This window comes from Schistocerca piceifrons, chromosome 10, assembly GCF_021461385.2.
Source record: "Schistocerca piceifrons isolate TAMUIC-IGC-003096 chromosome 10, iqSchPice1.1, whole genome shotgun sequence".
Taxonomy (NCBI): Eukaryota; Metazoa; Arthropoda; class Insecta; order Orthoptera; family Acrididae; genus Schistocerca; species Schistocerca piceifrons.
The window spans coordinates 17,132,857-17,156,949 of NC_060147.1; the positions used below are offsets into that span (position 1 = coordinate 17,132,857).

At 44.6% G+C, this 24,093-nt stretch overlaps 1 protein-coding gene across 1 annotated transcript in view; it reads left to right on the plus strand.

Moving 5' to 3' along the window:
• Window positions 1-410: 410 nt before the first annotated feature.
• Window positions 411-24,093, plus strand: part of LOC124718636 (peroxidase-like) — a 329,029-nt gene continuing 305,346 nt past the window's right edge. Inside the window, exon 1 of the mRNA XM_047244260.1 lies at window positions 411-475. The gene's annotated coding sequence lies outside the window, so the exon portion shown is untranslated. The remainder of the gene's footprint in view (window positions 476-24,093) is intronic.

Here is a 24,093-nt window from a genome sequence, read left to right on the forward strand (position 1 = left end):
ATTTTTAAAAAATCAACAGTCCTAAAAAGAACGGTATTTGAGTCGAAGCCGTTCCGCGCTCCCTATGCAGCTGGCGGGACGACGTACGAGGAGTCGCGGACTAACGGGTGGAGGCTCGACCCAGGATGTCGGTACGACTGAACTCCGAGCGACGAGGTGGCAGAGGATGATTTGTTTCTGCGGGGCGGGCGAGCATACCGGGGCGGTTCCAGGAAACCGGGGTCTTCCGTCGGCCGCTCTTGGGCGGCTGGGGTGCTCCACACAGCGGCCGCCGGACACGGTCGAGCTCCGTGAGTCACGCTCCACCCCCACCAGGGCCTTCCGCCGTTCCCCCCCGCCCCTCCCGGCCACGACGCGCGCGCGTTTATAAGCGGGGCCGCGTCGCCGGTCGCGCTCAGTGTTCGCCGCCCAACAGCCGAAGTCGAGGTCGCTGAAGGCTCCAGCTTCAAGGTCGAGCGTCCAGCGGACATCAGAGGTAGGCAAGCCGGCTAACGCAGATCTGCAGGCGCCAAGCGATGTCTCCGACCTGTCCAGTGTTACCACAGCAGCGCATGTATTGTCGAGGACAAAAATTCGCGGCAACTTTTTTTTTTTTTTTGTATCTTAAAATGCATTCTATAGTGTGTTGGCTAAAGTCATAGGATATGTGCAGCACCTCGGCGTAGGCTCAACTCGTTGGAATTCCCCTGCAGAAATATCAAGCTGGCTCTGAGCATTATGGGACTTAACTTCTGTGGTCATCACTCCCCTAGAACTTAGAACTACTCAAACCTAACTAACCTAAGGACATCACACACATCCATGCCCGAGGCAGGATTCGAACCTGCGACCGTAGCAGTCGCGCGGTTCCGGACTGAGCGCCTTAACCGCGAGACCACCGCGGCCGGCAAATATCAAGCCATTCGGCCTCCGTAGCCTTCCATGATTGTTGGCGGTGCAGGATTTTGTGCATTAACTGATCCCTCGACAGTAACTTCGGTAGGATTCATGTCGGACCATCTGGGTTACCAAATTGTAGTTGTTGTTGTGGTCTTCAGTCCTGAGACTGGTTTGATGCAGCTCTCCATGCTACTCTATCCTGTGCAAGCTTCTTCATCCCCCAGTACTTACTCCAACCTCCATCCTTCTGAATCTTTTTATTCCTCTCTTAGTCTCCCTCTACGATTTTTACCTTCCACGCTCCCCTCCAATACTAAATTGGTGATCCCTTGATGCCTCCGAACATGTCCTACTAAACGGTCCCTTCTCCTTGTCAAGCTCCTCCCCAATTCTATTCAATACCTCCTCATTAGTTATATGATCTACCCATCTAATCTTCAGCATTCTTCTGTAGCACCACATTTCGAAAGCTTCTATTCTCTTCTTGTCCAAACTATTTGTCGTCCACATTTCACTTCCATAAGTGGCTACTGTTGTGTTGGCTGAAGAGCCAACACCGTGTTACTAGAGGAGGCCGAAATGCACGCGTTTTAGCTCACGCAGACTGGCGTGACGAGGGAAGGACTATATTGACGTGAGGTCTGGAACATGACAGGGAATTAGAATTCAGAAAGCAGACGTAATTAGTTTCATATTTAACTTTAATCTATTTGTGATGAACGTCGCTCTTGACGGTACATGATTCACAATATTATCTGTTCAGAAGACATAGTAACTGAATATGGCGCCTTGCTGGGTCGTAGCAAATGACGTAGCTGAAGGCTATGCTAAACTGTTCTCTCTGCGAATGAGAGCGTATATAGTCAGTGATGCATCGCTAGCAAAGTCTACGTATACTAACGGACCGCGGCCGATTTAAAGGCTACCACCTAGCAAGTGTGGTGTCTGGCGGTGAGACCACAGCTACACTCCATACGAACACTTTCAGAAACGACTTCCTGACACTTAAATCTATACTCGATGTTAACAAATTTCTCTTCTTCAGAAAAGCTTTCCTTGCCATTGCCAGTCTACATTATATATCCTCTCTACCTCGACCATCATCAGTTATTTTGCTCCCAAAATAGCAAAACTCCTTGACTACTTCAAGTGTCTCATTCCCTAATCTGATTCCCTCAGCATCACCCGACTTAATTCGACTACATTCCATTGTCCTCGTTTTGCTTTTGTTGATGTTCATCTTATACCCTCCTTTCAAGACACTGTCGATTCCGTTCAACTGCTCTTCCAAGGCCTTTGCTGTCTCTGACAGAATTACAATGTCATCGGCGAACCTCAAAGTTTTTATTTCTTCTCCATGGATTTTAATACCTACTCCGAATTTTTCTTTTGTTTCCTTCACTGCTTGCTCAATATACAGATTGAATAACATCGGGGAGAGGCTACAACCCTGTCTCATTCCCTTCCCAACCACTGCTTCCCTTTCATGTCCCTCGACTCTTATAAGTGCCATCTGGTTACAAATTGTAAATAGAATTTCGCTCCCTGTATTTTACCCCTGCCACGTTCAGAATTTGAAAGAGAGTAATCCAGTCAACATTGTCAAGAGCTTTCTCTAAGTCTACAAATGCTAGAAATGTACCAAATTATTCGCTCGAATTGTCCAGAATGTTCTTCAAACCATTCGCAACTTGGCGCATTGTGATCAACACAAAAATTTCCTCATTGTTTGGAATGAATGGCTAGAAATGGTCTCCAAGTAGCTCAACGTCACCATTTCCAGCCAATTATCGCTTCAGTTGCACCAGAGCACCCAGTGTGTTCCAGATAAACACAGTCCACACCATTATCGAGCCGTCTCCTGCTTGGACGGTATCTTGTTGACAACCTGGGTCTGCGCTAAACTTGAATCCTACCATCAGGTCTTACCATCTGAAAACACGAGTCATCGTACCAGACCACGGTTTTCCAGTCTAGCGTCGAACCGATATGGTGACGAGCCCACGAGAGGCGCTGCAGGCGATGTCGTCCTGTTAGCGAAGTTTGTCCTAGCGGATAAAAAATGGTTCAAATGGCTCTGAGCACTATGGGACTGAACTTCTGAGGTCATCAGTCACCTAGAACTTAGAACTACCTAAACCTAACTAACCTAAGGACATCACACACATCCATGTCCGAGGCAAGATTCGAACCTGCCACCGTAGCGGTCGCGCGGTGCCAGACTGAAGCACCTAGAACCGCTCGGCCACACCGGCCGGCGATACTGGCAAGATATCAGTCACATCGATTCCAAAACTTTCAGGAACGTTTTAATTTCAAATCTGAAGTCGAATAACAAATGACAAAACAAATATTTTTTTCACGTGATATAATTACAGATTAACGGCTTTCGAATATCTTTTCCTTTACTTGTACTGAGAAATCTTGCTTTCATGGTTCTAGGTCAATGAGGAGTACCCTGTAGGTATTGACGAGTGAGTTTAGCAATATTAAAATTTGTGACATCAGTGGCCTTCCAGTCAATATTGTCAAAAAGTTTCTCTAAATCTACAAATGCTAGAAATGTATGTTTACCTTTCTTCAACTTATCTTCTAAGATATGCCATGCGGTCAGTATAGCCTTGAGTATTCCTGCATCTCTCTGGAACCTTGGACAGGATTTCTGATTGGTGTAAGGAATGACAGCTAACTCTGAATATAGATAAATGTAAATTAATGCAGATGAATAGGAAAAAGAATCCCGTAATGTTTGAATACTCCATTAGTAGAGTAGCGCGTGACACAGTCACGTCGATTAAATATTTGGGCGTAACATTGCAGAGTGATATGAAGTGGGACAAGCATGTATTGGCAGATGTGGAGAAGGCGGATGGTCGTCTTCGGTTCATTGGTAGAATTTTGGGAAGATGTGGTTCATTTGTAAAGGAGACCGCTTATAAAACACTAATACGACCTATTCTTGAGTACTGCTCGAGCGTTTGGGATCCCTATCAGGTCAGATTGAGGGAGGACATAGAAGCAATTCAGAGGCGGGCTGCTAGATTTTGTTACTGGTAGGTTTGATCGTCACGCGAGTGTTACGGAAATGCTTCAGGAACTCGGGTGGGAGTCTCTGGAGGAAAGCAGGTGTTCTTTTCGTGAATCGCTACTGAGGAAATTTAGAGAACCAGCATTTGAGGCTGACTGCAGTACAATTTTACTGCCGCCAACTTATATTTCGCGGAAAGACCACAAAGATAAGATAAGAGAGATTAGGGCTCGTACAGAGGCATATAGGCAGTCATTTTTCCCTCGTTCTGTTTGGGAGTGGAACAGGGAGAGAAGATGCTAGTTGTGGTACGAGATACCCTCCGCCACGCACCGTATGGTGGATTGCGGAGTATGTATGTAGATGATATTCCTCGAGGTTGCCTCCTACCAGTTTTTCCATTCTTCTGCACATACATTTACCTTCAACTAATGTATAACCTCGGCGTTCTGCAATATCCGCGACGGATTTCAAAAACTTTTTTTCCTACAGCATAGGATTCGAAATTCGTGTAGAGGTCGGCGATCATTATATAAACTGACAATCATAATTTGTTTGCATCGCATCGTCTTTATCCTTCCTCATGAACTGTTTCGGTCACAGCCACCGTGAAATCAAAACGAAAACTAGAGTCAGCAGATACGAGCTGTCTCGTCAGCTACAGAAATGGATGGTGGTGATGGTGTTGCACTTATCACTGTAAGGTGCGGTTGTTGACGAGAGACCTTGTACCCAATCTTCGTTTCATTCTGATCAGATTTTTTAAATCCAGATCCACAGAAGCCATAAATTTCTTACTTGGCTGTATTGCGGCTGAACTGTTTAATTTTAGTTTTTTTTCTGCGGCAGTGCATAATTTACGCTTTAGACTGTTTTTAAGTATCATTCTGTGATGACAAGTATTCACTTGTTTCAATGTCGTGTTTGTTTTATGTGATGCACGTTTGAGTGTATGATTCAAACACTCCAACTAACGAGACTTCCTGGCAGATTAAAACTGTGTGCCGGACCGAAACTCGAACTCGGGACCTTTGCCTTACGCGGTAAAGTACTCTCTACCAACAGAACTACATAAGCACGGCCCACGACCCGCCCTTACAGCTTCAATTCCGCCAGAACTTGCCGCGAAAGGCAAAGGTCCCGAGTTCGAGTCTCGGTCCGGCACACAGTTTTAATCTGCCAGGAAGTTTCATATCAGCGCACACTCCGCTGCCTAGTGAAAATTTCATTCTGGATTACAACACACTAGCGTCACCAGTTTAAAATCACGTACTGTGCAAAACACGTTGTCCACAATCTACGTAGAAGATAGACTGAACAACGATCTACGTCAACAGTTTCAGCATATGGCGCATGAACTAATGTATGTAATAATACATAAATTGCGATCCAAACAAGTTCTGTGGTCAGCTATTGTCTTCCCTCGACAACTTTTCAGCAGCTACTTTTTTCTGGAGTTGTCTAACGGGATTTTTGATTTTACAAGGTTATTCTCCCAATTTATCCAAATCCTAAAGGATCACCGTTGCACCCTTTGACACGCCAAACGCTTAACTCAGTTTAAGTCAGTTTATTACATCTCCACGTATAAACCACAACAGCTCATCTAAATCTCCCAGTTCTTAAGCTCCATTGGTTCCAAACTCCATAGACGTGTGCATGTGGCTACACATTACGTGAACTTATGGGTCCTTTCTATAAATCCCATAAGCGTGACCTTCGTTCTTATAAAGTTAAAATCAAAAGCCAAGTTTCGTTTGTATGCAACTAAAAACATGTCAGTCAAAATATTTTGGTAGATTTTCGACCCCCTAATTTCTTGAGGTCGACAGTAATTCTTGGGCAATTTATTCCTTTCCAAACTCACAACTTTACACATTGGAGAACATTTTAGGCACTGAAATCCCTTTTCATCAACAGATTTTGTGGTGGTCTAATACGACATTCCAATTTTATTCAAAACCGTTCTCCCCAATTCATTCATCTCTAAATATCTTGTACGACTGTAGTAGATTTCCACAGCAAACTTCACTCTAACTGTTTACGATATTCAGTGAAACTTCTTTTGATCTCCAGTTTTTAGAGTTGTTTGATGTATACTGAATTTTATCTAGTTTTAACATCCTTCCACCCTCATTACCTCGGTCCTCATTCGCAACTAATCAGTTTGGCTGTACCTATCGTATGTAGATATCTCAAATAAATTGCTATCGTTTCAAGATACAGTAAGTTTCTCAAATGCTAATACACTCAGAGGGCATATTTACTGTTTAAAACTCCCAAGAAATCGAAATGTGGAAGCGGTTGCGTCCCTATGTGCAGTCTTTTTCTCTTGGCGCTGTTCATCCAGTATCGACCATTATAGACGTCTTGGAAAGGAGATAGCAGTAATATAACTTTCACCAAAGTCTGCGCTTTTTTCACAAAAGAACTGTTAAGGAAAGAAGGAAGTTTAAGGGTTTAGCGTCATGTTAATTACGAGACCATTAAAAGTTACATGAAACAAAAAGCACCCATCCGAAACCGATATTTACATGGTAATAGATGGAACTACTGTCTCGAGCCTTGCCCCTTATATTCGGCAACACCGCGCGCCACATTTGTAGCAAGTTCCACTGGAGACATTAACGAACAATTCTTCGCTTTTCAGACGGACTCGATCAAAGAAGTGGCTTGTAAGGTACTACATTCGTGGATGAACTACATCATTTCTTTAAGTTTCTTGCCACGTATTTCGACGTAGAATCTGCTTTACTACATCTACTTTTATGTGGTCATTCCACTTCAGGTCACCCTGTACTGTTACAACTACGTACCTTACCGTAGTTGCTGCTAACAGTGGTTTATCGCCTACAGAGTAATCGATTATTAATGGATCCCTTCACCTATTCATGCGCAATAGGTAGCATTTATTTTCGTTCGAGAACAACTGCCGGAGGCCGGATGATCTATCGTCCACAGGTATTCCTGCATTTCTATACAGCCTTAAAGTAATTACTTTTAACATCTTCTCTGCATGAATCAGCATGGGTTTCGAAAAAGACGATCGTGTAAAACCCAGCTCGCGCTATTCGTCCACGAGACACGGGTTCCCAGGTAGATGCCGTGTTTCTTGACTTCCGCAAGGCGTTCGATACAGTTCCCCTCAGTCGTTTAATGAACAAAGTAAGAGCATGTGGACTATCAGACCAATTGTGTGATTGGATTGAAGAGTTCCTAGATAACAGAACGCAGCATGTCATTCTCAATGGAGAGAAGTCTTCCAAAGTAAGAGTGATTTCAGGTGTGCCGCAGGGGAGTGACGTAGGACCATTGCTATTCACAATATACATAAATGACCTTGTGGATGACATCGGAAGTTCACTGAGGCTTTTTGCGGATGATGCTGTGGTATATCGAGAGGTTCTAACAATGGAAAATTGTACTGAAATGCAGGAGGATCTGCAGCGAATTGACGCATGGTGCAGGGAATGCCAATTGAATCTCAATGTAGACAAGTGTAATGTGCTGCGAATACATAGAAAGAAAGATCATTTAGCTACAATATAGCAGGTCAGCAACTGGAAGCAGTTAATTCCATAAATTATCTGGGAATACGCATTAGGAGTGATTTAAAATGGAATGATCATATAAAGTTGATCGTCGGTAAAGCAGATACCAGACTGAGATTCATTGGAAGAAACCTAAGTAAATACAATCCGAAAACAAAGGAAGTAGGTTACAGTACGCTTGTTCGCCCACTGCTTGAATACTGCTCAGCATTGTGGGATCCGTACCAGACAGGGTTGATAGAAGAGATAGAGAAGATCCAACGGAGAACAGCGAGCTTCGTTACAGGATCATTTAGTAATCGCGAAAGCGTTACGGAGATGATAGATAAACTCCAGTGGAAGACTCTGCAGGAGAGACGCTCAGTAGCCCGGTACGGGCTTTTGTTGAAGTTTCGAGAACATACCTTCACCGAGGAGTCAAGCAGTATATTGCTCCCTCCTACGTATGTCTCGCGAAGAGACCACGAGGATAAAATCAGAGATTAGAGCCCACACAGAGGCCTACCAACAATTCTTCTTTCCACGAACAATACGAGACTGGAATAGAAGGGAGAACCGATAAAGGTACTCAAGGTACCCTCCGCCACACACCGTCAGGTGGCTTGCGGAGTATGGATGTAGATGTAGATGTAGAATATATGAAGGCGCCCAATAAGTAATACAACACTTTTTTTTCTGAAAGCAGATTAGTTTTATTTAGGATTTCAGTATACTATTTGATTCCCTACTCTTCTGGCTACAAAACACTATTTTTCAGCATAATCTCCGTTCAATCAAATGGCCTTACGCCATCTTACTAGGAGGGCCTCAATGCCCCTATAGTACCACTCTACTGGTCGACGTCTGAACCAACGCCTTCCCATCGTCCACTTGCTACTTCAAGCTGAGTGCATACTTCATTGGTCCAAGCAGATGGAAGCCGAAAAGTGCGAGTTACGGGCTGTAGGGTGGATGAGGAAGAACAGTCCAATACGGTTCTGTGAACTGCTCTCGGATGCGCCGATTTACGTGAGGCCTTGCAGTGCCATGGAGAAAGAGAAGTTGAGCAGCGAGGTATTCGATTGTGATCCGTCGATCACCTCGAATGAGACTGTCCGCACGTTCCAACATTGCAGGAGTCACAGCTATGTGCCTCGCCCAACGACTCACCGTGCTTTTGTTCACTACCAGGTCTCCGCAGACCTTCTGCAGATGCATATGAATATCTGCGATGCTCTGGTTTTCCGACAAAAGAAATTCAGTGGCAGCTGGGACGCCATTTTGACGATTAGGTATGGCGCCGCCAACTATTGGAAGTTCATGAAACTATAGGAGCTGAAGCAGGAATATGCCACCATGTCCCACACAAAATTCCTCATTTTTCCAACCAAAAAGTGTTACATTAATTACTGCACGTCCCTCGTAATTTTCGAAGTCCCCTCGTGTACTGTATAGAGTCCTTTGGGGTACTGGCGAAACCTTATCAGCTATCGATTTCGTATCAGTAAAAGAACGAGTTGAGTCCTGTCTGAAAACAGATCCTGAATCAACAAGAACAAAGCGAGCTGAGTTGTGGAACTTCTCTTTTTGAGGAAACCATGAGGAGTTTTCAAGAAGGGTTGTCGAGAAGATGCGCAAAACTGTAGGGCCTATATCTCTGACATCTATCTGTTGAAGAATTTCAGAACATTTTTTTGCTCGCGTATCATGTCATTTCTGGAAACCCAGAATCTACTGTGTAGGAATCAACATGGATTCCGGAAACAGCGATCGTGTGAGACCCAACTCGCTTTATTTGTTCATGAGACCCAGAAAATATTAGATACAGGCTCCCAGGTAGATACCATTTTCCTTGACTTCCGGAAGGCGTTCGATACAGTTCCGCACTGTCACCTGATAAACAAAGTAAGAGCCTAAGGAATATCAGACCAGCTGTGTGGCTGGATTGAAGAGTTTTTAGCAAACAGAACACAGCATGTTGTTGTCAATGGAGAGACGTCTACAGACGTTATCCTCTGGCGTGCCACTGGGGAGTGTTATGGGACCATTGCTTTTCACAATATATATAAATGACCTAGTAGATAGTGTCGGAAGATCCGCGAGGCTTTTCGCGGATGATGCTGTAGTAGACAGAGAAGTTGCAGCATTAGAAAATTGCAGCGAAATGCAGCAAGACCTGCAACGAATAGGCACTTGGTGCAGGGAGTGGCAACTGACCCTTAACATAGACAAATGTAATGTATTGCGAATACATAGAAAGAAGGATCCTTTATTGTATGATTATATGATAGCGGAACAAACACTGGCAGCAGTTACTTCTGTAAAATATCTGGGAGTATGCGTGCGGAACGATTTGAAGTGGAATGACCATATAAAATTAATTGTTGGTAAGGCGGGTGCCAGGTTGAGATTCATTGGGAGAGTGCTTAGAAAATGTAGTCCATCAACAAAGGAGGTGGCTTACAAAACACTCGTTCGACCTATACTTGAGTATTGCTCATCAGTGTGGGATCCGTACCAGGTCGGGTTGACAGAGGAGATGTAGAAGATCCAAAGAAGAGCGGCGCGTTTCGTCACAGGGTTATTTGGTAAGCGTGATACCGTTACGGAGATGTTTTGCAAAATCGAGTGGCAGACTCTGCAAGACAGGCGCTGTGCATTGCGGTTAGGTTGCTGTCCAGGTTTCGAGAGGGTGCGTTTCTGGATGAGGTATCGAATATATTGCTTCCTCCTACTTATACCTCCCGAGGAGATCACGAATGTAGAATTAGCGAGATTCGAGCCCGCACGGAGGCTTTCCGGCGGTCGTTCTTCCCGCGAACCATACGCGACTGGAACAGGAAAGGGAGGTAATGACAGTGGCACGTAAAGTGTCCTCCACCATACACCGTTTGGTGGCTTTCGGACTATAAATGTAAGCGTAGACGTAGAATCAGTGAAGTGTTTCGTTCCACAGCCGGACAAAAAAGTTATTAAGCAGATGGTGATAATGTTTTGCTCATTAGTTTATGTTCGCTTGTTATCAGTTCCCTTTCCATCGCAATGCTGTCTGAGCAAGTTTTAGGCAAAGGTACTGGGGGAGGGGGGGGGGGGGTCAAAAATGCGGAAACACTAGAAAAACAACAGAGTACCATACCTAAAACTGTGTGTAGGGGAGAAATTGTTATTCAGAATAACTTCCAGTTGTCTCGGGTCGGGTATGGTTTTCAAGGGAATCCTATACCATTCTCCCAGCAAAATAGTCATAATTTTAGGTAACAATGATGGAGATGGATAGCGATCATACACCCTTCGCCGAAAGTAGACCTCAGTCTCAGTAATGTTGAGATCTGATAAGTGCGGTGGGCAAAGGTGATGTGGCAGTTCATCCTGGAGCTCACTGTCAGTCAGTACGTAAGGGCAACCTGGAAAGAGAACATTCAAATTAAAATAGTTTGTTATACATATCGTTAAAAAGAGGATTTTGACTGATATTGACGAATGACAATTCTCGACATAGTGTCTAACCGGGCGCATTAATCACAGTCGTTTGCAGTGTTTTGTAGAGTCTGTAATTGCAATACTCCCTTGGAAAACTATTCGCAATCCCAAATTTTCCTTTGCCTTTTATTTCGATGTATTTGCCGTGTAAGTAACTTATAGATTCCAGAATGAGATTTTCACTCCGCAGCGGAGTGTGCGCTGATATGAAACTTCCTGGCAGATTAAAACTGTGTGCTAGACCGAGACTCGAACCCCGGGCCTTTGGCTTTCGCGGGCAAGTGCTCTACCATCTGAGCTACCCAAGCACGACTCACGCCCCGTCCTCACAGCTTTACTTCTGCCAGTACCTCGTCTCCTACCTTCCAAACTTTAGAGAAGCTCTTCTGCAAGGTTCGCAGGAGAGCTTCTGTAGTGTTTGGAAGGTAGGAAACGAGGTACTGACAAAAGTAAAGCTGTGAGGACGGGGCGTGAGTCGTGCTTGGGTAGCTCAGTTGCAAGAGCACTTGCCCGCGAAAGGCAAAGGTCCCGAGTTCGAGTCTCGGTCCGGCACACAGTTTTAATCTGCCAGGAAGTTTCATAACTTAAAGATTGTAGGTGTTTCGAACCCGCGATCCTCGTATTAGCTTTCTGAACTCTTACCGCTACGCCAAACGTTGCCTACAAACAATAAAAGCTACCAACCGTGAAGGAATTATCCGAATGAGACGTAAATCGGTAGATGTGCAGACGAAGAAATGATTAAAATTTCAAAAAATTGCACGATTTATTCAAGAGAGAGAGAGAGCTTGAAAAACTGAGCTAGTCAATAAATCGTTGGTCCACCTCTGGCCCATATGCAAGCTGTTATTTGTCTGAGCATTGATTGATAGCGTCATTCGATGTCATCCTGAGGGATATCGTCGCACATGCAGTCCAACTGGTGCGTTGTATCGACGAAATCCCGAGCTTAGTGATGGATCCTGTCCATAACGCTCCAAACATTTTCAGCTCTAGACAGATCCGGCCGCCTTTCTGGATTACGTAGGGTTTGCCAGTCACGAAGACAAGCCGTAGAAACTTTTGTGTGCGGGCGGGCAATATCTTGCTGAAATGCAAGCGAAGGATATCTTGCCATGAGGGGCAGCAAAACGGGGCGTAGAATATAGTCGACCACTGTGTTGCAAGGGTGCCGCAGAGGACAACCACACGAAACGGTTGTCGGGTCTTAACGGCGCGCGAGAGAGAGGTTGGTCGCCTATTACATGCCCCGACAACCAGGAGTGATTTGTCTGGAGTACCATTTCTCTTAATAGCGAGACCTCTTTGGCTGTCGTCCGCGGTGCCGCTACAGCACGCGGATGATATTCACACCCCATTTGTAGCCCTCCATGGCAAGGTACCCTGGGCTTACAGTTCAGCAAGATAATGCCCGTCCCGAGACGGCTCGAGTTGCTACTCTTTGTCTCCGTGCTTGCCACGCCCCACCCTGGCCAAGGTCGACGGATCTCTCCCCACTTGAGAACCTTTAGAGCATTATGGATAATGCCCTGCTACCAGCTCCAGATTTTGACCATCTAACTCACCATTTCAATTTGGCACGATAACACTCAGGAGGGGATCCAATATCTCTCTGAATCATAGCCAAACCGAATAACTGTTTGCATAAGAGCGAGAGATGCAGCAACGCGTTATTGACTTGCTCAATTTGTGAAGGTCCTCCTAATTTGTTGGTCCGCACATGTACATCACATCTACCGATTTGCGTCCCTTTCAGATAATTCCTATGTGGTGATTAGCTTTCTTCTTTTGTCCCAGAATTACAATTTTTTCTCTATAATCTTCGCCATCCCTTTTCTGTCACTTTCATTCGAGGGGCAAGCTTTGAGTGTACCATAGATTTCAACGAAATCTTTTATGGCGAGTAGACGCGGTTGTTTTGTTATTCTCAGTCGTGGGTCGACTGGGTGGAACACCTTTGTAATGGGCGTTTGGCATATTAAAACTTCTTACAGCAACTCAAGTTTTTCTCTTGAAACTAGTATCTGCTACACTACTGGCCATTAAAATTGCTACACCACAAAGATGACGTGCTACAGGCGCGAAATTTAACCGACATGGAAAAGACGCTGTCATATGCAAATGATTAGCTTTTCAGAGCATTCACGGAAGGTTCGCCCGGTGGCGACACCTACAACGTGCTGACATGAGGAAAGTAACCAACCGATTTCTCATACACAAACAGCAGTTGACCAGCATTGCCTAGTGAAACGTTGTTGTGATGCCTCGTGTATGGAGGAGAAATGCGTACCATCACGTTTCCGGCTTTGATAAAGGTCAGATTGTAGCCTGTCGCTACTGCGGTTTATCGTATCGCGACATTGCTGCTCGCGTTGGTTGGGATCCAATGACTGTTAGCTGAATATGGAATCGGCGGGTTCAGGAGGATAATACGGAAAGCCGTGCTGGATCCCAACGGCCTCGTATCACTAGCAGTCGAGATGACAGGCATCTTATTCGCACGGCTGTAACGGATCGTGCAGCCACGTCTCGATCCCTGAGTCAACAGATGAGGACGTTTACAAGACAACAACCATCTGCACGAACAGTTCGACGACGTTTGCAGCAGCACGGACTATCAGCTCGGAGATCGTGGCTGCGGTTACACTTGACGCTGCATCACAGACAGGAGCGCCTGCGATGGTGTACTCGACGACGAACCTGGGTGCACGAATGGCAAAACGTCATTTTTTCGGATAAATCCATGTTTTGTTTACAGCATCATGATGGTCGCATCCGTGTTTGGCGACATCGCGGTGAACGCACTTTGGAAGCGTGTATTCGTCATCACCATACTGGCGTATCACCTGGCGTGATGGTATGGGGTGCCATCGGTTACACGTCTCGGTCACCTCTTGTTCGCATTGACGTCACTTTGAACAGTGGACGTTACATTTCAGATGTGTTATGACCCGTGGCTCTACCCTTCATTCGATCCCTCCGAAACCCTACATTTCAGCAGGATAATGCACGACCGCATGTTGCAGGTCCTGTACGGCCCTTTCTGGATACAGAAAATGTTCGACTGCTGCCCTGGCCAGCACATTCTCCAGATCTCTCACCAATTGAAAACATGTGGTCAATGGTGGCCGAGCAACTGGCTCGTCACAATACGCCAGTCACTACTCTTGATGAACTGTGGTATCGTGTTGAAGCTGCATGGGTAGCTGTACCTGTACACGCCATCCAAGCTCTGTTTGACTCAATGCCCAGGCGTATCAAGGCCGTTATTACGGCCAGAGGTGGTTATTATGGGTAGTGATTTCTGAGGATCTATGCACCCAAATTCCGTGAAAATGTAATCACATGTCAGTTCTAGTATAGTGTATTTGTTGAATGAATACCCGTTTATCATCTGCATTTCGTCTTGGTGTAGCAATTTTAATGGCCAGTAGTGTAAGTTTCGGGCCAAGTTCTTATCAGTTCAAAATTGTAGTTTTAGCTCTTTCGGCTTTTAGATTCTGTTAGAGGACACCCCCCCCCCCCCCCCACTCCCTCACTAACTCAGGCTGTTGACGCCTTGATAGTGCTCGCAGGAAGCAAACAGCGGAGAATGTTCCGTCGTTTTCCTAGGGACAGCACAGCAGCAGGACATTATATAGCTCCTTGTCATAGTTTACACACCACTCAACCCGTCTCCCGCCGTTACGGCACTTGCCGCAGCTTCACATGCGGCGCAAGCTCTTGTTATCTTCGTCGCAAAGTGTGAAAGCGAACACTCTCCCCTCCTTTGGCAGCGCCTGCGCCAGCACTTGGGACTGGAAGCCACAAACGGCGATAGCTGGACTATAATGTGTGGCGCTGGCGTCATTAGCGGCTCGACGCCCTGATAGCGGCTTACACAACATTCGTCACGGCGGGCCGATGCTCTGAACCGTGGCTGGCAGGGAGTGGAGCAGAGGAAAACACTGCCAACCAGGGCGTGGAGGGGGCCGCCACATTTGCTGACGGGCTGCTCGTCCCACTTTACTGCTGCCTTCCAAGGTCCCCGTCCTTGCGTAGAAACGTCATGTCTCACCATTCGTCCATCGACCTGCTAGTAAGCTAGTGGGAGCTGGTTGAAAGACCTGGAATGTAATGTAGACGCCAGTTTCAGATACCTCTCATAAGCTCTAGCCCTCTTACTCGTCTAACTACAACAGGCCGTACATTTTCAATTCTTATGGCATTGTTGTTGTTATTGTTGTTGTTGTTGTGGCCTTCAGACCAGAGACTGTTTTGATGCAGCTTTCTACGCTAGTCTATCCTGTGCAAGCTTCTTCATCTCCCAATACCTACCCCAACCTACTTCCTTTTGAATCTGTTTAGTGTATTCATCTCTTGGTCTCCCTCTACAATTTTTACCCTCCACGCTGCCCTCCAATACTAAACTGGTGATCCCTTGATGCCTCAGAACATGTCCTACCAACCGATCCCTTCTTCTGGTCAAGTTGTGCCACAAACTCCTCCCCAATTCTATTCAATACCTCCTCATTAGATATGTGATCTACCCATCTAATCTTCAGCATTCTTCTGTAGCACCACATTTCGAAAGCTTCTATTCTCTTCTTATCCAAACTATTTATCGTCCATGTTTCACTTCCATACATGGCTACACTCCATACAAATACTTTCAGAAACGACTTCCTGACACTTAAATCTATACTCAATGTTAACAAATTTCTCTTCTTCAGAATCGCTTTCCTTGCCATTGCCAATCTACATTTCGTATACTCTCTACTTCGACCATCATTAGTTATTTTGCTCCCAAAATAGCAAAACTCCTTTACTACTTTAAGTGTCTCATTTCCTAATCTGATTCCCTCAGCATCACCCGACTTAATTCGACTACATTCCATTATCCTCGTTTTGCTTTTGTTGATGTTCATCTTATATACTCCTTTCAATACACTATCCATTCCATTCAACTGCTCTTCCAAGTCCTTTGCTGTCTCTGACAGAATTACAATGTCATCGGCGAACCTCAAAGTTTTTATTTCTTCTCCACGGATTTTAATACCTACTTTTTGTTTCCTTTACTGCTTGCTCAATATACAGATTGAATAACATCGGGGAGAGGTTACAACGCTGTATCACTCCCTTCCCAACCACTGCTTCCCTTTCATGTCCCTCGACTCTTATAACTGCCATCTGGTTTCTGTACAAATTGTAAATAGAATTTCGCTCCCTGTATTTTACCCCTGCCACCTTCAGAATTTCAAAGAGAGTATTCAACACTGTCAAAAGCTTTCTCTAAGTCTACAAATGCTAGAAACGTAGGTTTACCTTTTCTTAATCTAGCTTCTAAGATAAGTCGTAGGGTCAGTATTGCCTCACGTGTTCCAACATTTCTACTAAATCCAAACTGATCTTCCTCGAGGTCGACTTCTACCAGTTTTTCCATTCGTCAGTAAAGAATTCGTGTTAGTATTTTGCAGCCGTGACTTATTAAACTGGTAGTTCGGTAACTTTCACATCTGTCAACACCTGCTTTCTTTGAGATCGCAATTATTATATCCTTCTTGAAGTCTGTGGGTATTTCGCCTGTCTCATACATCTTGCTCATCAGATGGTAGAGTTTTGTCTCCCAAGGCCGTCAGTAGTTCTAATGGAATGTTGTCTACCCCCGGGGCCTTATTTCAACTTAGGTCTTTCAGTGCTCTGTCAAACTCTTCACGCAGTATCATATCTCCCATTTCATCTTCATCTACATCCTCTGCCATTTCCATAATATTGTCCTCAAGTACATCGCCCTTGTATAGACCCTCTATATACTCCTTCCATCTTTCTGCTTTCCCTTCTTTGCTTAGAACTGAGCACTTGATATTCATACAAGAAGTTCTCTTTTCTCCGAAGGTCTCTTTAATTTTCCTGTAGGCAGTATCTATCTTACCACTAGTGAGATAAACCTCTACAGCCTTGCATTTGTCCTCAAGCCATCTCTGCTGAGCCATTTTGCACTTCCTGTCGATCTCATTTTTGAGACGTTTGTATTCCTTTTTGCCAGCTTCATTTACTGCATTTTTATACTTTCTCCTTTCATCAATTAAATTCAATATTTCTTCTGTCACCAAAGGATTTCTACTAGCCCTCATCTTTTTACCTACTTGATCCTCTGCTGCCTTCACTACTTCATCCCTACCCATTCTTCTTCTACTATATTTCTTTCCCCCATTCTTGTCAGTTGTTCCCTTGTGCTGTCCCTGAAACTCTGTACAATCTTTGGTTTAGTCAGTTTATCCACGTCCGATATCCTTAAATTTCCACCTGTTTGCAGTTTCTTCAGTTTTAATCTACAGTTCATGGCGTTATGGAAACTGAAATCCACTTCGTCCCATTTCGCATACAAACCTATGTGTTCACTCTGGCCGAGTCTGCAGATCGTTGTCTAGTGGCTAGCCTTGCCGCTTCTGAATCACAGGGTACCGGTTTAGAGTCCCGACCGGATCGCAGATTTTATCCGCCCGTGAACTGGGCGTTTGTGTTGTCCTCACCATCTCATCATAATTCGACCGGGGTCGAGGCTCGAAAAGGACAAATTGGGAACTTTTAAAGGCGCTGATGACCACGATGTCGAGCACACCACAAACAAACAATCATCATCATTGTGGCTGAAAATGTTGCATCACCGCATTAATTCGTAACCTCTTCAACTTTTAATAAAGTAATTTACTCGTTCATGATAACTTAATAAACACCAGCCTGATGGTATTGGAACTTAACTGTTTAGGAAAACCGAATACACTGGCTGACTACTTGTCTCCCATGAATCCGCACAGGGATGATGAGAAAATGTACGAAAAAGCTCGCACGATTTTCAGAACACCAATACGTAACCCATACCGAGTTTCTTTCACAGAATCTTACGCTTTAGTTGTGCACTTGAGTGGATGGCCACTATTATTACCATATAACAGCAAGACGGCAAACCAAAGACGGTGTGTTATTGGCAGGACGCTTAGAAAATGTTAAGAGACCTACTAAGGAGACTGCCTACACTACGCTTGTCCGTCCTCTTTTAGAATACTGCTGCGCGGTGTGGGATCCTTTCCAAGTAGGACTGACGGAGTACATCGAAAAAGTTCAAAGAAAGGCAACACGTTTTGAATTATCGCGAAATATGGGAGAGAGTATCACAGAAATGATACTCGATTTGGGCTGGAAAACATTAAAAGAAAGGCGTTTTTCGTTGCGACGGAATCTTCTCACGAAATTCCTATTACCAACTTTCTCTTCCGAATACGAAAATATTTTGTTGACACCGACCTACATAGGGCGGAACGATCACCACGATAAAATAAGGGCAATCAGAGCTCGTAAGGAAAGATATAGGCGTAGATTCTTTCCGCGCGCTATACGAGATTGGAATAATAGAGAATTGTGAAGGTGGTTCGATGACCCCTAGCGAGGCACTTAAATGTGATTTGCAGATTATCCATGTAGATGTAGATGTAGAAAATATTTTTGATTACTGCCATATGTTAGGTTATGTTAGTCTGTGATCATAGAGCAACTTCAAGCCCATCAACGAACATGACACGTTGTATGCAGAAAAAGAGGCAACAAAACAGAAAATACGCCGAAGAAACGGCAACACCCATAGAACCCACGCAGTGACTTAAATGTAAAAAGAATAAGCAAACCCACTGATGATGTCGAAATTTTCTGTGCAACTAGTTTGGAACATAAATTAAGCATAAGTGTTTCGCATCAATAGGGCCCACCATCCCGTATTATAACAACTTGTACATTATCATTGCAGCCCAAGTAACTCTCAATGAATCCTGCACTGCATTTTCAGAATGATGGAGCATAGCAATTAGTCGTCCTTTTAGGTTTTATTAAACAAATCTAGATTTTCGCTAGTTCCTAGCCGTTATGAACGTTAAAAAAATACAAGTAGTACATAGTCAGGATATAGTATAAAAAGTTACAAATCGTGGCATAGCCTTTACCGCTGATGCACTGAAGAGCCGAAGAAACTGGTGCAGCTGCCTAATGTCGTGTAGGGCCCCTGCGAGCACGCAGAAGTGCCGCAACACGACGTGGCGTGGACTCGACTAATGTATGAAGTAATGCTGGAGGGAATTGAAACCATGAATACTGCAGAACTGTCCATAAATCCGTAAGAGTACGAGGGGGTGGATATCTCTTCTGAACAGCACATTGCAAGGCATCCCAGATATACTCAATAATGTTCATAACTGGGGAGTTTGGTGGCCAGTGGAAGTGTTTAAACTCAGAAGAGTGTTCCTGGAGCCACTCTGTAGCAATTCTGGACGTGTGGGGTGTCGCATTGTCCTTCTGTAATTGCCCAAGTCCGTCGGAATGCACAATGGACATCAATGGATGGAGGTGATTAGACACGATGGCCGTCCGGTATGGCCGAGCGGTTCTAGGTTCTTCAGTCTGGAACCGCACTGATGCTACGGTCGCAGGTTCGAATCCTGCCTCGGGCATGGATGTGTGTGATGTCCTTAGGTTAGTTACGTTTAAGCAGTTCTAAGTTCTAGGGGACTGATGACCTCAGAAGTTAAGTCCCACAGTGCTCAGAGCCATTTGAGCCATCAGACACGATGATTACCTGCGTGTCACCTGTCAGGATTTTATTTTGAATTCAGTGCATTAGTATTTGTAAAATGACTTTTAGTGTTCATTAAAAAATGACGATCATTCCACTTGGAACCTGTGGAATGGTACATTAGCTTACTTGTTTTAGTTGTAAATATTTGTCGTGTATTGTTTTTCTGACATGTTCCACATCCTGGAGGACCTCCTCACTAAGGATCAATTGGAACGAAAGTAAATCTAATCTAATCTATCTAGACGTATCAGGAGTCCCATGACACTCCAACCCATTCCAACTGCAAACGCCCCACACCTTCACAGAGCCTCCATCAGCTTGAACAGTCACCTGTTCACATGCAAGGACCATGGATTCGTGATGTTGTCTCCATACCCATACACGTCCATCCGGTCGATACAATTTGAAACCAGACTCGTCCGACGAGGCAACACGTTTCCAGTCATCAACAGTCCAATGTGTCAACAGTGTTGACGGGTCCAGGCGAGGCGTAAAGCTTTGTATGGTGCAGTCAAAGGATACACGAGTGGACCTTCTGCTTCGAAAGCCCATATTTAGTTGAATGGTTCGCACGCTGACACTTATTGATGACCGAGCACTGAAATCTGCAGCGATTTGCGGAAAGGTTGCACTTCTGTCACGTTGAACGATTCTCTTCAATCGACATTGGTCCCGTTCTTGCATGATATTTTTTCGGCCACAGTGATGTAGGAGATCTAATGTCTTACCAGATTCCTGATATTCACTGTACACTCGTGAAATAGTCGTAAGGGAAAATTCCAGCTTCATCGCTACCTCGGAGTAGCTGGGTCCAATCGCTTGTGCGCCGACTGTAACACCACGTTCAATCTCACTTAAATCTTGATAACCTACAACTATAGCAGCGGGAACCGATCCAACAACTGCGCCAGACACTTGTTGTCTCATATAGGCGTTGCCGATCGCAATGCTGTATTCTGCCTGTTTACAGATCTCTGTATTTGAATACGCGTGCCCATATTAGTTTATTTGGCGCTTCAGTGTATTTTTACAGCAAGATATCTTTTAACCAATGTTGAAGACACGTAATTACACGTGGAGGACAAATTGAAATGGAACTGGTTGCCAGGGTCTAGCTGTCCGAGGTTTCTTTGGGAATGAGCAAGTATGGAGTTGGCAGGAAGTGCTGGGACGTGGCCCTTGACCTAGTTTCTCAGAGATACGAAGTTGCAGCCTTGTGTACGACGCTACCTCGTGTGGAGTGCCAACCCTGGACTGTTGGTCGTAGCTGAAGATGCCGTCGCAAAGCAGGTTCCCTCCTTTTCGGGCTCTGAACTGCGGAAGCTGTGAAGTAAGGACATTTATTTTGTAGACTTATAGAGCCGCACGCCGTGCACAACACTGCTCTGCGGCCAGCTCATGAATTATTCATCCGCAGATCTGGTCATCCGCTGTCCACATTTGTTCGCCACGTCAGGCAAGAGGAGCGGGAGGCGCACATTTGCATAGCAGCCCACCGCCCGGCCCGTGCTGTTGTTGTTGTTGTCGACTCTGTGGCTGGCTCAGCGCCAGTCTACTGTCTGACCAAAAGGGGCACACGTGTCCGACAGCGTTACCACGGGACACGGAAACTCGCTTCTCGCCTTTAAACTCCTTGGTTGTACTTGGATAATATCACACAGTTGTCCGCTCCAGGTAGCTCAGTGGTTTGGCGGAAAATGGATCGGTCCAGTAATCTGTGTTGCACAAATTTCTGACCTGGTTCCATGACGAGCTCAGTTTATTCATGTAGCTGATTGGTATTTTGAGAAATCAAGTATCCATTGTTGTAGGTTCTTCGATAAATACAGCCGTGCATCATCAGAAGAAAAAAGAATTTCAGGAGCAACATTTCCACCATGCGCACAATACAGCATTACGTCCCACTACAGAAACGGAACAACACTACTTGAATTTTATTTTAAATTTGTGCTCCACATCTCTAATGTGTTTGATATTCCGTACGCACGTATGTTGTTCATTACGCGGCAGTTCTTAGCAATAGGGACATACATAGCCAAACTATCAGCTGACACTTCATGCGCGACAGTATTGTGGTCTGCCTACCTCCCAGGGGAACATCTGTTCGCTTTCCATCCCACTGATGTGATTCGTCCAATTACGGCAGGAACAAACGCTTACTATCAATGAGGCATTTTTACTGCTCTTTTGCACAGAGCTTCTCAGCACGCCACGTATATTTGCTTCAAGTGTACCGTTACAGCGTTTTAAGCAATATCGAGCTGTGAACACCTGCTGATGGGTGAATGAGTATAGTGTCGGCGATGCGGTATAGTGTGGTAATGCGGTATGTCTCTGAAACGACTCCCTGTTTTCTAATTATCGATCTTTCACCCCCAGTGGTTTTCAGTACATCACTGAATAGCATACACACATCTCAAGTCTCCGCTATTTTGGCTCCCAGCTACCTCAAAAACCAACATAGACCTCACTATCATCTGTGTGTTTCCAGAGCGCAGTTGGTTGTTATCTTCAAACCCACTACACACGAGCGATTTAGCAAGGAATTTCGCATACTTTTATGAACATCACTGAGTTGCAAAGTTCTGCTATAGAAAATGAAGTGGCTATTTATGTCCGCATGCCGACTATTACTTGAAAAAAAAATAAATAAAAAAAATACTTTCATCTGAATTCGGCGATGTGCGTTTTACAAATGCTTCCTGCTATCCCCCTAATTCTACGAAGTAGACCTGTGTGAATGCACACAGGGTGATGGTTGAAATGGCTCTGAGCACTATGGGACTTAACTTGTGAGGTCATCAGTCCCCTAGAACTTAGAACTACTTAAACCTAACTAACATAAGGACATCACACACACCCATGCCCGAGGCAGGATTCGAACCTGCGACCGTAGCAGTCGTGCGGTTCCAAACTGTGGCGTCTAGAGCCGCTCGGCCCTCCCCGGCCGGCTTACGAACGAAAATTCAGGTCCTAAGAGGTCGAAATAAGGGATGTAACGTTTTATGAATTTTTCTTAAAAGTTAAATTTATGAAAATTTGAATTTGGCTTCTCGTTCACAAATAAAAAATTACGTTTCAGTGATTTTGGAAATTCAGATCCAATGGGTGTCAAACAATGGTTAAAATTTTTATTAAAATATCTGATTATGAAAGCAATTTGAAAGCGATACCTAAGAAAATTTGTAATTATGTTCACAATTAGAAATAAAAAAATAAGTGATTAGGTAGGCTTTCCCGTAGGCTTCTTTAGCCATTATCAAGTACAACGACGTTGGGTATAATAGCCTTTTTTAATTGAAGTCATCCTGAATATCTATTAAACCATGGTCCGAACGTTTTGATATGTAGTTTTCGAGACATTTTGGGTTGATCTTCAATTGTTCATTAACTAGTTGTCGAACCTTTCTCGGGTTCTTCAGCATTTCAGTAAACTAGCTTTCGAGCGTTTTTCAAGCTCATCTTCCATATTTCAATGAACTACGTTTCGATCCATTTTCAAGATCACTTTCAGTATTTCAATAAATTAGTTTTCGTTTTCAGGCTCATCTTAAATACTTGAGTAAAGGAATATTGGAGCCTCCTTCAAGCTGATCTTCAGTATGAACTAGTTTACGAGCCATTTTCAAGATCAATTTCAGTATTTCAGTAAATTAGTTTTCGAGACATTTTCAGGATCATCTTAAATAGTTCAGTAAACGAAAATTCGAACCTCACTTAGGTTGATCTTCAATGTTTCAGTAAGCTAGCTTTCGAACCTTTTCCAAACTCGCCTTCATTATTTCAATAAACTAATTTTTGAGAATTTCCTAGGCTCAGAAGTTGCACATTTATTTTGGTTGCGTGACTCTCGGCAGTGTGTCTGTGACAAGCAGGCAGGAACCACTTTGACTGAGGACTACGTATAGTCACTTCGCGTCGCTTGACGAACCCAAGATACGAGAAGGGCGTACTCGTTTGCAGAACAGGAAAGTACCATAAGCTGTTAAAAGTGCTCGTGCTGACACATCTTCGGTTAAAAGGAACTTTAATGTTCCCGAGGCCATAATCTTAAGAGCGGGTCTTTACAAAAGACCGCGTTGTTACAGGGCCCACCTAGAAACTCGTTATTCTCGCCGAGTTACTGCGCTTTCGTTTATGTGCGTCACCACGGCCTCTCGACATTGTCCTCGTACGAAAGCGTTTCTGCACGTCCGTCCCTCCGCTTTGCTAGCATCCCCTGACTCATTACTCGCTCTACGACTGATAACGCTTCTCTTAGACGGCCTTCATTTCCTGCGCTGTCCACTAAGACGACGCGTCATCTGCCGATACAACTTCTCGTCGACTGACTCAGTACAGCGGACTCAAACTTCCCTTCACATCAAGACTGTGTGCCTGACGGGGATTCGAACCCATAACCTCGCCTTTCGGGAGCACTGCTCATCCGATTTTTTCTTTTTTTTTTCTTCGGGCTTCTCATTTCTCCTTGTAGTTCATCCCGTCCCTGTCCAAAAGTGCCTTCTACAGCTAGATTGTCACACTGTAGTTCCTTCTCTAGATTGTCGCACAAAAATGGTAGATATCGAAATAGA